This window comes from Rhinopithecus roxellana, chromosome 12 (genome assembly GCF_007565055.1).
Source record: "Rhinopithecus roxellana isolate Shanxi Qingling chromosome 12, ASM756505v1, whole genome shotgun sequence".
Lineage (NCBI taxonomy): Eukaryota > Metazoa > Chordata > Mammalia > Primates > Cercopithecidae > Rhinopithecus > Rhinopithecus roxellana.
The window spans coordinates 123,458,227-123,470,362 of NC_044560.1; the positions used below are offsets into that span (position 1 = coordinate 123,458,227).

Sequence of the window (12,136 nt, forward strand, 5' to 3'; positions counted from 1 at the left end):
GCTGTAACAGTCCTGGGCAGGGCGAGAAAGGCCTACAATGGAGGCAGGGAGAGCAGGGAGAGTAAGGAAGAGGAGGTGAGGTGTGTAACAGAGTGAGGGAATGAAACCATTGAGGCAGAACTGGTCCTAGTCCTACCAAATGACTGAAGAAGGTGAAGGGAGTGAAGACCATGGTCCTCGTTGAAGGAAGGGACAGTGTCGAATTCCTCTCCATCCCCACTGCCTAGTATGCAGTCAGGAAGAGGCGGGCCTCATATACTTATGATTACATGTTTATTAACCAAAGTCAGGTCACCATAAGAACAGTAGGACCATCAAAGAGGGGGAGAATTCAGGAAGTGGAGCTGGCTGGGGATGGGGAGCAGGGAAAGACAATGGCACTACCGGGGAGCTTCAGATGAAGAGGGGTGACACAGACACCAGGGACTACGAAAACTCACCCATCAGGCTACAACCACTCTCACTCAGCCCTCGTCTGACCCAAATCTGCAAGTGAGGCATTATTCACAATCTCCCAGGCATGACAAACCTCTGGTGACAGTGTAACACAGAACACTTCAAAATGTCATCATATATATCATATATAAGTTAAAAAAAAAACCTGAAAAGATACATCTCAAATTATTGTTATTTTTTGAGCTAGGGTCTTGCTCTGTCACTCAGGCTGGAGTACAGTGGCACAATCTCGGCTCACTGCAGCCTCCGCCTCCCAGGTTCAAGCAATCCTCTTGCCTCAGCCTCCCAAGTAGCTGGGACTACAGGCGTGTACCACCATGCTTGGCCAATTTTTAAATTCTTTATAGAGACAGTCTTGCTATGTTGCCCAGGCTGGCCAAATTATTAGCAATGGTTATTCGGGGAGGGACAGCGTCTAATTCCTGTCTATCCCCACTGCTTAGTATGGAGCCAGGCAGGACGGAGCTTCATATACTTCTTTTTGTTTTAGCTTGTTTTGTTATGAAGTAGTTTTAATTTCATAATTAAATAGATCTGGCCAGGTGCAGTGGCTCACACCTGTAATCCCAGCACTTTGAGAGGCTGAGGCAGGCAGATCACTTGAGGTCAGGAGTTTGAGGCCAGCCTGGCTAACACGGTGAAACCCCATCTCTACTAAAAACAAAAATTAGCTGGGTGTGGTGGTGCACGCCTGTAATCCCAGCTACTCAAGAAGCTGAGGCAGGAGAATCGCTTGAACCTGGGAGGCAGAGGTTGCCATGGGCCAAGATTGCACCACTGCACTCCAGCCTGGGTGACAGAGGGAGGCTGTCTCAGGAAAAAAAAAAAAAAAGTAAATAAATATGTTTTAGTTACATGTTTTCCTTATGACCCCTGCCATGTCATTCTGTAGAAATGTGTTCCTCCTACTAAGCGTTATCTGAGTTGTACCAGGGCAGCTCCGCTAATCCTAGCTAACCAACTAAGTGCTGAAAACCAGGATCTGCTAGACGGTCTCTTACCTGCCCCTTCCTCTGGATGTATCAGATCATTTCAATTTGAAGTAATCTAAAAGGATAACTGAAATGTACACCCAATCTTACCTACAGGTTTTCCAACTTTTGGGAAGATACCATCTGTAAACTTGAAATCCCAAATGAAATAAAGCCCCTGTCAGGGAGTTGGTGTCTTCCAGCTACATGAAGTGTCTCAATGGCCTTTGTACGTAGCTGGCAATCTTCAGTTCTCCACTGGCCTCTGACATGGAAACCTTGAAAAAGCAGAAATAGAAAGGAAATCAAAATGCTGACTTCTTTAAAAGGACCAGAAAAGAGAAAGATCAATCTGAACGTGCCCCAAACCTATGAGTCACCCCACCAAGTAGATATACACACGGCAATCACAGATTTCTCATCTTTCAAATCAGACATTTGAATTAAATTTTTTATAGAGATAGAGTCTTGTTATGTTGCCCAGCCAGGCCAAATTATTAGCAATGACTATTTGGGAAGGGGCAGCATCTAATTCCTCTCTATCCCTACTACCATTAAGCATTGGAAGATTTAACAAAGGTCTGAGTGAAATTTTTCAGATTCTGTTTCCATTATGGGATTCCAGACTCAAAAAAATGTAACTGGACCTGGGTGATAGAAATAGACACCTCTGCTCTGAGGAGTCTCAGGCAAAAGGCAAAAGTTGACAGGCCAGGCGTGGTGGCTCATGCCTGTAATCCCAGCACTTTGGGAGGCTGAGGCAGATGGACTGACTGAGCTCAGAAGTTCGAGACCAGCCTGGGCAACACGGTGAAACCCATCCCTACAAAAATACTAAAATTAGCCAGGCATGGTGGCACGCACCTGTAGCTGCTTGGGAGGTTGAGGCAAGAGGATTGCTTGAGCCCAGGAGGTCGAGGCTACAATAAGCCAAGATCATGCCACTGCACTCCAGCCTGGGTGATAGAGTGAGGCACTCCTTTGCTATCCACATTTTTAGAGAAATGAGCTGGGCTCTCTCTCTTAGTGGCCAAGTCCAAGTCTCACAGGCAAGAGGTAACAGAGCCCAAAAGATAAAGTAGACACTGAGAGCAGCAGGTGGCATGAATGGGAACAAGGTTTTGTGTTGAATACATAATTATTGCTAGTTTTCAATCTGATGACTTCATTTTCTCTATGTTCACTGTTATTTTAATATCATGGCTCTAGCTATCACAAGTCAAAGTTGCTTTGTCAACTTCCCTATGAAATAAATATGCATTTCCCCTTTTCTCAGTGGGAAAGCCCTGAAAATGCAACTTAACTCTGAATTCTGAGCCTTTATGCCAAAATTTCTAAAAAGGCTTTCTAACTGGAAGTTGGGTGTGTTTCACCATGACCTCAACCACATGTCCCAAGCAGGACTTGTGTCCAACCCCCACCCACTGCCTCCTTCCTCTGATTTCTCTTCTTCCCTATCAGATCATGTCATCCTGCCAGTTACTCCTCAAAGGCAAGCACGTATCTTTTTCATCTTTGCATTACCAGCATCTAACGTAGTATCTGGCAAAAATGGGCTCTAGTGAATCTGAATGAATTACTTCACACACAAAATATCTCTTTACTGTCCAATAAAGATGTTAGCACAGTGGATAGTCCTTCTTACTATGCTCTTCATTCCCAAACAAAACTGAAACCCAATGGAACTATTTCCAGGGCCTAAGGAAACTCAGGGTATGCTCCCTGTCTTCATTTCTACTACCACACTTCCAGGGACAGCCTTGAACACCTTTCAATGACAGGATCTGGCTCTATTAGCCAGGCTGGAGTGCAGTGGCATGATCTTGGCTCACTGCAGCCTCCACCTGCCAGGCTCAAGTGATCCTCCCACCTCAGTCTCCCAAGTAGCTGAGACTACAGGCACGAGCCACCACGCCTGTCTAATTTTTGTATTTTTTGTAGATACAGGGTCTTGCCACGTTGCCCAGGCTGGTCTTGAGGTCCTTAGCTCAAGTGATTTGCCTGTCTCAGCCTCCCAAAGTGCTAGGGTTATGGGCATGAGCCACCACACCTGGTCTTGAGCTTTCATTCTGTCTTTAGTCTTGTCATAGGTTTAGATCCCCACCCGGTCCCTTCTTGTTACCTATGGTAGGAGTTGGCAGTTTTTTTTCTGCAAAGTGCCAGATGGTAAATATTTTAAGCTTTGTGTGTCACATGGTCTTTGTTATGACTCAATTTTGCATTTGTAGAGAGAAAGCAGCAGACAATATATAAATGAATGATTGTAGCTATATGTCAATAAAACTTTATTTTTGGACACTGAAATTTAAATTTCATATGATTTTCATGTGTCATAAAATATTGATCTTTTCTTGATTTCTCCCCAACCATGTAAAAATGTAAAAAGTACTCTTAGTTTGCATCCACACAAAAATAGGCAGTGAGTCAAATATGGCCTGTGGCCATAGTTTGCCAACCCTTGGCCTATAGTAGAAAAAAAACCCTAAGAATTCCTTACGGACTTTGCGTATTTCACCACATGGAGCCACCTTAGGCTGGGGAAGTAGAAAGCGCAGGGCTTTTGGGCATTAGGTCCTAAGTTCCAGTTCTGGCCCTACCATCTACCATCCCGGCAGCCTTGCACATAAAATTCAACCTCTCTGAGCTTTACTACCATCATCTATAAAATGGGGGCAATAACACCTAAAACACAGAGTTGTCATGGCAATTAAGTGAGCTAATATATATAGAGCTCATGGCACCAGTATCTGGCATACAGTAGGCACTCAATAGTAACTCTTATTCCAGCTTCTGACATGGCTTCCCCAGATCAACTGCGGCTCTGGAAAGCAACCCAGCCACTCTGTGAACCACAATTGGCCGCAGGAGGGAATAAACTGACAGCAAATACAAAGGCAGAGAGAGAATTTGGAGGTTTTCAGGAACATGCCACAGGATTCTAAGTGCCTGGTTAGCCCTAATTCCTTCTGGCACCATTTAAAATTTCTCTAGTCCCTTTTTCCTCCTCAAAAATTACTTCTCACAGTCCTTAAAGATTCTTAGCATTCTTTACCAACTACCCAGATGGACCCTGCAGCGGTCTCCTCATTCCTGTACCTTCTGCTGGTATAGGGCTGCGGTGGGGAAGGGTGATCATGGTCAGACCAAACCTACACGGATTGATCGGCCTTCAGCTGGGTCTTAAGTAGGCTGGGCCTGGTGAGGCACCCAATTCTCTCTTAATTGTTCATGAATTTCTTGCTGTACTGGGAATTAAATTTCTTCAGTGCTTAAGAACTAGACTTTCTACAAAAGTTTTAGAGCCAAAGAAAAAAAAAATCACCATGTATACCAACAAAAGATCCATCACATTACTCAAGTAAGAAAACATCAGGGAGGCACAGGTAAGGCTAAGATTTTGGCATCTCTACCCTTGGTCCAAAAAGCCAGATCTTGGCCTGTCACTTCTTTGCTCTAAAGCTTCTAATGGGTGTCCACTGCCCCTGGAGTAACCAAGCTTCTGTGCTGTCACTCAGGGCCTCCATCATCTTGTCCCAGACCAACCCTCTATGGGAGTCTTAACCTGCAGTCTAGTCAAAAGGGACTGAATTTCCACCTGATTGCTCTAACCAATTCCCAGCTTCCCATACTTGTGCATAATTAAATCACCTGTAACATTTTATTACCTATCTTCCCCTTGACTGTGAGCTAGGGACAAGGTACAGACTATGTCTCCTTTATCTCTGGGTCCCCTACACCTAGCAGAGGCTCTGACAAGGGGCAACCAATTCATAATTGTTAATGAATGGATGGAAACAGCTGAAGTTATTCTTCCCTTAAGGTGTTTTAGCTGGACTCTTATTAGAAGACCGAGTACAGTCTGGGTCACTGCCACAAAGCAGAAAAACCAAAGAGAAAGAAAAGCGGCATGACCAATGTGATCCAAGCAATGGAAAATAGGTTTTAAGAGTGAAGTTAAAGAGACCAAGGCTGTTTAGCCAGGAGAAGAGAAGAGGAGGCCTAACTGGATTCTGGCTTTAAGTATAGAAAAAGTTCTCATGAGAAAATCTTGATCTCATCCTCCCTTTATAATCAGAAGAAACTTTTCCATATTTATGGAAAATGGAACAAGAAGAAATGACTTAAGTTAAGGCCCAAAGGGTTTAAGCTGGACAGAAAGAAGAACCAAATTAGGCACCACTTTTCCAGAGATACTGTTATTGAACTTTGGCAAGTGAATTGGAGGAGTCTTGCTTGGCACTTTTGTTGAAGGCTGTGCAAAAAGGAATACATATGCTTCTCTGTTCCCGTTTACTGTGGAAAGAGGTGGGTGAAAACACAAGTCAGGTAAGATTTTCTAAAGAGGCACTGAGTTTTATTGACCCATTTCCTACAGGCACTTTCTGCCAGGTTATGCATTGCAACCATATGCTGGAACAATCTAGTATCTCAAAGGTTCCTGATAGGGCAATGGAAAGAAAGAGAAGGTAACAATGCTGGGGAAGGGAAGATGGCCCTAATAAATACACTTTCTATAAAAACAGTACCAAACTGGGCATTCATATATTTGTTAATATTATTACAATTAAAGCTCACATTCATTGAGTACCTACTATGTGCCAGGCACTGTGCTGTTTTATCTCAATTCTCGTAACAACCCCATGAGGTAAGAAATATTTGTATTCTCATTTTACAGATGAAGAAACAGAAACTCAGGAGGATTAAATAACTTGCCCAAGTCACACAGGTAGCAAGTGGCAGAGCCAGGACTCAAACCCAGGTAGTCTGACTCTAGTGTCCATAAACCTAACTACTGTCTCCCTGTAAGGATGAGATGCTGGAATATAAACTTCAGTCTCTGTGAATCCTGTTCATAGTCTCAGATCTTCCTCATACAGTCCCAAGTCAGGACATTAGCAAGAGTTGAGGCCTCCGAAGTGAACCGAAATACTCCTCTGATTATCAGCATCTATAAAATGGGGGCAATAACACCCACATCACAGAGTTGTCATGGGGATGAAGTGAGCTAATGTATATGGAGCTCATGGCACCAGTGCCTGGCATACAGTAGGCACTCAATAACTAGGAACTGTTATTCCAGCTTCTGACATGGCTTCCCCCGATCAACTGTGGCTCTGGAAAGCAACCCAACCACTCTGTGAACCACAACTGGCTGCAGGAGGGAATAATCTGACAGCAAAAACAAAGGAAAGAAGCAGACTGAGGACTCTCAGATGAAAATGAGCAGATGCAGGACTTGAACGCCAGCCTCTGGACTCCAAATCAGTGCTCTTTCCTACTTACAGACTCTTGTTGAATTTGAGGGTGAGAAAATGAAGAGACAGGATGTGCCAAATGGGCTGCCTCCCGCAACAGACCCTTTTGTAATGCACTGTCAATCTCCCATCAGAACCCATGCCTGAAATACCAGGGTCCTGCAGCCTCTGTAAACTGGTTCTAAGATTCTACTAGCTAAGGATGGCAATGCACTGATTTATGGCATTGTGGGTGCTGCCAAAATGCTCACCTATTAAACCCATCAAGCAGACCTAGTCCATGCAGCTTCCAAACTAGGCCAGTGATTCACCGTTTTAAGCCTCTTCACTGATGTCCCCATTCTGGGACCATCTTTGCTCCAGTCTAACCTCCGTCCAGCTGCCAGAGAAAACGGAGCGTCAGTCAGGGCATTTGGAGTCTCATAGCGTAAGGACGATAACATGGGCCTTTGAACTCAGCACTGCTAGTTTTGAACCAAGCTGTGCCCTTACCAACTATCTAACCTTGGGGAAGTCACTTTAATCTTTCTGAGGTCTGGTTTCTTCATCTTTAGATTGGAGATAAATAGGCCTATATTACAGAATTAAATATAGTATGTAAAGCATTCAGCATACTGCAAGCCACAAAGCAATGGAGACACTTGATAAATGCCAGTGTTCTGCTCCCTACTCCGCTCTCTACATTTTAGCCAAAACCTGCCACTTCGGCTTATTTCTTCTTCTCACTAACTCCTCTCCCTTCCCACCACACACACACACACACACACACACACCCCTACACCTGTGCATTTCTGCCTCTCAACCATTGCTCAAGCTGTTCCTTCTCCCAGGAATAAACTCCCTCCAAGGCCCAGCATAAATTCTCCACCTTCAGGAATCCTCTGATCATGCTGGGATTGATTTCTTCTTCTCCCAGACTCCCACTTTGTTTATATTCCTTACTACATTTACCATAGTCAGTCTGATTTCAGTTATTTATGTACTTATCTATCTTCCAAACTATCCTGGAGGGAAAAGGTTCTGAGAAGACAATTATTTATAGGAGGGCAGGAAATGTATTGTTTTCCTCTGTGTGTATTTCTCAATACCAGGGTCTTGTACGTAGCAAGAGCTCAATATGTGCTTATTGAATTGAATCTTTCCATCCTATACTGGGAATCTTTACAGAAAGATCCTGGACTGAGTTTATTCTAAAACTGCATTTACTGCCTGACTTGATAAATAGGGAATTTTTGAAGTACATGAATACTCCTAAACTAAGATCCACTAATACTCATGTGGGCTTGTTTCATTCCTTCATCCATTCTTCCAATACACTCTGGACTCTTCTTGGGATCTCTCTCCAACATACAAGGAGACATTGCTGGGACACCATTTCTCACTCACGGAGATCTGGGAGCAAGCTCTTGGAGAACTGCTCCACCCCACTGGGTAGGAGGTGACTGCCATTAAAACCATACTAAAATCCAGAGTTGTGGAATTGGAAAATAGATCTGAATGATCTGCCTTAGTTTCCAAGCTATAACATAGAGTTAAAAACACTTAAAACAGTGTCTGGAACACAGCAAGTGTGCAATAAATGTTAGATGTTGTTTTAACGACGAAGTAGACTGGAAAAAACAGTCATGACATTTCACTTCTAGAACTATCTCCACTACTGACGGATTCCTTGTGCAATCTCCTTTTTTTTTTTTTTCCCCCTGAGATGGAGTCTTGCTCTGTCGCCCAGGCTGGAGTGCAATGGTGCAATCTCAGCTCACTGCAACCTCTGCCTCCTGGGTTCAAGCGATTCTCCTGCCTCAGCCTCCCAAATAGTTGAGATTACAGGTGCCCGCCACCATGCACAGCTAATTTTTGTATTTTTAGTAGAGATGGGGTTTCACCATGTTGGTCAGGCTGGTCTCGAACTTCTGACCTCAGGTGATCCACCTGCCTCGGCCTCCCAAAGTGCTGGGATTACAGGTGTGAGCCACACACCTGGACTCCTTGTGCAATCTCGATCAAGTCCTTTCCCCATCTATAAAATGAAAGTGGCAGAACCAGATGGTTGGTTCCCAAGCTCCTTCTACCTTCAACCATGTATATTTTTTCTGTGATCAAGAAATAACTTTCTCTTCCACATGCTGAGGCTGTTGGCAAGGAAAATGTGCATTTATAGCTGCTGGTCCCCAGATGGGAGGAACCACTGTTTCCCAAGGCCAAGGGCAGAGTAACTGATTAGAAAACCACCCGTGAGTTTTCCCCTGTTTAAACTGTACTATTAATACACCCAGTGCAGGTCTCTGAACAGAGCATTACCTACCTTCCAACAAAACTCACAGTCAAGGCAACACAAGAGCCTGAAAACAATGGCTGCCATGAAGAATCCTTGCTTGTGCAGAACTATTGTACTTTCCTGCTTTTGATGCCTGTAATTAGGGCATCAATCTAAACTAGGGCCCTCCTTAGGCCCAAAAGGAGGAAAAACACAAAGTCCCATTCTGAACCTGACAGCTCATAAAACAAGGGCCAAAGCTAGTAAATAAAAAATGTCACTGACTCATTTATCCACAAACACTGCAGAGGCCTACTATGTGCTGGCCCTATGCTGGACACAGGAGGAAGGAAAGAGACATGGTGCCTTGCCACCTACGTACTCAGAGTACATATGGAGTGTACATACCCCTGGGCAGACTATGATGAGAGTTACATTAGAGGGTCAGCCTCTGCTACAGAAGACAGAAAGGGGAACAAGTAATCCAGCAGAAGGCTCAGAAAAGCTTCACCATGGAGGCCACATGAGAGGTAAACCTTGAAAGATGAGGAGGAGGAGAGAAATCCAGGAAGAGTGAATATAAGCAAAAGCTTGAGTAGGAATATGTAGGGAGTGTTTGAGAAGCAGAGACTTGGCTGGGCACGGTCGCTCACACCTGTAATCCCAGCACTTTGGGAGGCACAGGCAGGCAGATCACCTGAGGTCAGAAGTTTGAAACCAGCCTGGCCAACATGGCAAAACCCCATCTCTACTAAAAATACAAAAATTAGCCGGGTGTGGTGGTTCATGCCTGTAATCCCAGCTACTCAGGAGCCTGAGGCAGGAGAATCACTTGAACCTGGGAAGCAGAGGTTGCAGTGAGCCGAGATCATGCTGCTGCACTCCAGCCTGGGTGACAAAGTGAGACTCTATCTCAAAAAAAGGAGAAACAGAGACAAGTAGTTTATTTTGACTGGACCACAGGTTGCAGGTTTGGGAAAACCAAGGGAAACAGGCAGGGGAGAAGTTTGGGGACAAATGGTGGAGGAACTTGTCTGAGGCTGGAGTCCAAACTCTACATCAAGCTTGTCCAACCCACGGCCCTGGATGGCTTTGAATGTGGTCCAACACAAATTCGTAAATGTTCTTAAAACACTGAGATTTTTTTTTTGCAATTTTTTAAAAAGCTCATCAGCTATTGTTAGTGTTAGCGTATTTTATGTGTGGCCCAAGACAATTCTTCTTCTTCCAATGTGGCCCAGGGAAGCCAAAAGATTGGACACCACTGCTCTATACAGTAAGCAATGACGCCCACCAAGGTTTCCGAGCAGTGTCTCAGGAAGAGCACAGGGGCACCCATGAAGATGATGCAAAAGGAACCAAGTAATTAAATTACTCTGGGACCACATTACAGGAGACCACACGTACTTCCTAAACACGTGCTGGGCTCTGACAGCTCCTGCTCACAGAGCTTCCCTCTCCCATGGCTTGGCTTCATGCACTCTGAGCTGCCATCCCCCACAACTGTCAATATCTGCAAAATACCAGAGTAACAGAACTCCTGACCAACTCTCTGGATTACAGACAGAGAAGCGTTGAGGTGGGAGCAGATGGGCAGAGGGGGCACCAAAGCCTCTAGCTGGCTCAGTTCCATATAAAACCCAACCCTAGATTTCCTCTTCACATCACTTCCAGCCGCCCTCTAATGAAGGGCTGAAGCTAAGGAGAGTGGGCTGAAATCACCCGGCTGATGGGTGGTGATCCAGTGAGACACTACACCTACTGTCCAGTATGTGCCTGGCACATGGGCAGTGGTGCCCTTCCCATTCTGCTGGGTCAGTTCCATCTGTAAATCCCACTGAGGCTTCAAGGCCCAGGTCACATCAACTCTTCTCTCAGAGCCCTTCTAAAGTACCCCAATCCAAAATGACCGAGCTCCTAGAAATCACAGCTACCATGTATTCAGCACCCATTACATAACAGGTGCCATACTCGGTGACTTCCATATAATCCTATTCAACCTTAACAATGGACCCTATTATGGCCATTTCCTAGGGAAGAAAGTGAAGCTCTGTGAGGGGAAAGAGGACTTGCCCCAGGACACACAGCTAAGAGGTGGAAGAGATGAGATCTGAACTCAGGACTCCCTGACCCTAAAGTTGAGCGCTTCTAACAACACTTCATTCCTGTGAGCCTGCCTGCCTCTGATCTGCCACTGACAGGGAGCTTGGAGCTCTCTAGGAAGACAGGGTGCACCTGACACTCTTATTACCTTTCCCTGTGGACAGCCACCCACACAGGCAGGAGCCTTCACATACTGAAAATAAACGAAAACAATTAATTTAAAAATAACGCAGTACATAGATTTCTCAAATTCCTCATGTGAAAAACTATTCATGACACTGGACTGCCTGAGCCCTGTGCCCAGCCATAGCCTCGGTCCTGATCCCTGGGAGAGACTGAGTCTCAAACGGGCCACAGAGTAAGCGCCATCTCGGACACCGGCCGCGCCCCTACCCCAGGCACAGACGGAGCCCCGACAGGTCATAGACAGCTCGAGACAGTCCTGAAAAGCGTTCCCTTAGGCTGTCCCTCCGCAGCTGAATCGGGTCGTGACCTCGGGCCGCCGTGAAGGCCCTGACTGCCCCCTTTCAGGCACACGAACTCACAGACCCCGGCCCCACTTAGCTCGGAGGAATACCTCGCAAGTCTCGCTTTTACCTTCGCTGGCTCCCGCCGGGGAGCGGTCGCGCGCACCCCTACCTTCAGCTCTCTCCTCCGAGAACGCGGAAGAGGCGGTGCTAGATCCAGGGGGTGGACCCGACCAGAGAGGGGCGTGAGGGGGCGGAGTTGCGCCTGTCCCCTGATGGCTACCCGGGGCCGCCTGGGGGAAGGGGGCTCGAGTTGAGCGAACTGCGCAGGCGTGACAGACAAGAGGCGGGGAGAAGGGAGATTACTCGCAAGTGGGTGGGGCTTAGCTCCTCTGGCGCTTTCTTTTGCTAATGGAGGGTGGAGAAGTCAGGGAACCCAGGAGGCCGCGTGCGGCAGGTGTAATTAACATGCACTGAGCGCTTCTGCCAACCAGGAAGGAATTTTAAAATGCCTTTTATATGTGGGGAAACGCTGCTAGTCTTTTCTAAAACGGGGGCCAATTCTGTACAATTTCTTTAAAGGTCTGAGTGCCTAGAATTTCACCATAAGAGTTTCTCCTTGAGTACATT

General features: G+C 45.8%; 1 protein-coding gene across 11 annotated transcripts in view; it reads right to left on the reverse strand.

The window, feature by feature from the left end:
• Nucleotides 1–11,812, reverse strand: part of MKNK1 (MAPK interacting serine/threonine kinase 1) — a 46,242-nt gene extending 34,430 nt beyond the window's left edge. For 2 of the 11 annotated variants that reach the window (XM_010363018.2, XM_010363015.2), the window contains exons 1-2: nt 11,637–11,780; nt 1,539–1,705 (exon numbers count right to left, since the gene is read on the reverse strand). The gene's annotated coding sequence lies outside the window, so the exon portion shown is untranslated. Of the gene's footprint in view, nt 1–1,538; nt 1,706–6,933; nt 7,115–11,187; nt 11,233–11,616 lie in introns of those variants that run through there. The other 9 variants (XM_030941994.1, XM_030942000.1, XM_010363016.2 and 6 more) reach the window with 9 other exon arrangements.
• Nucleotides 11,813–12,136: the final 324 nt, after the last annotated feature.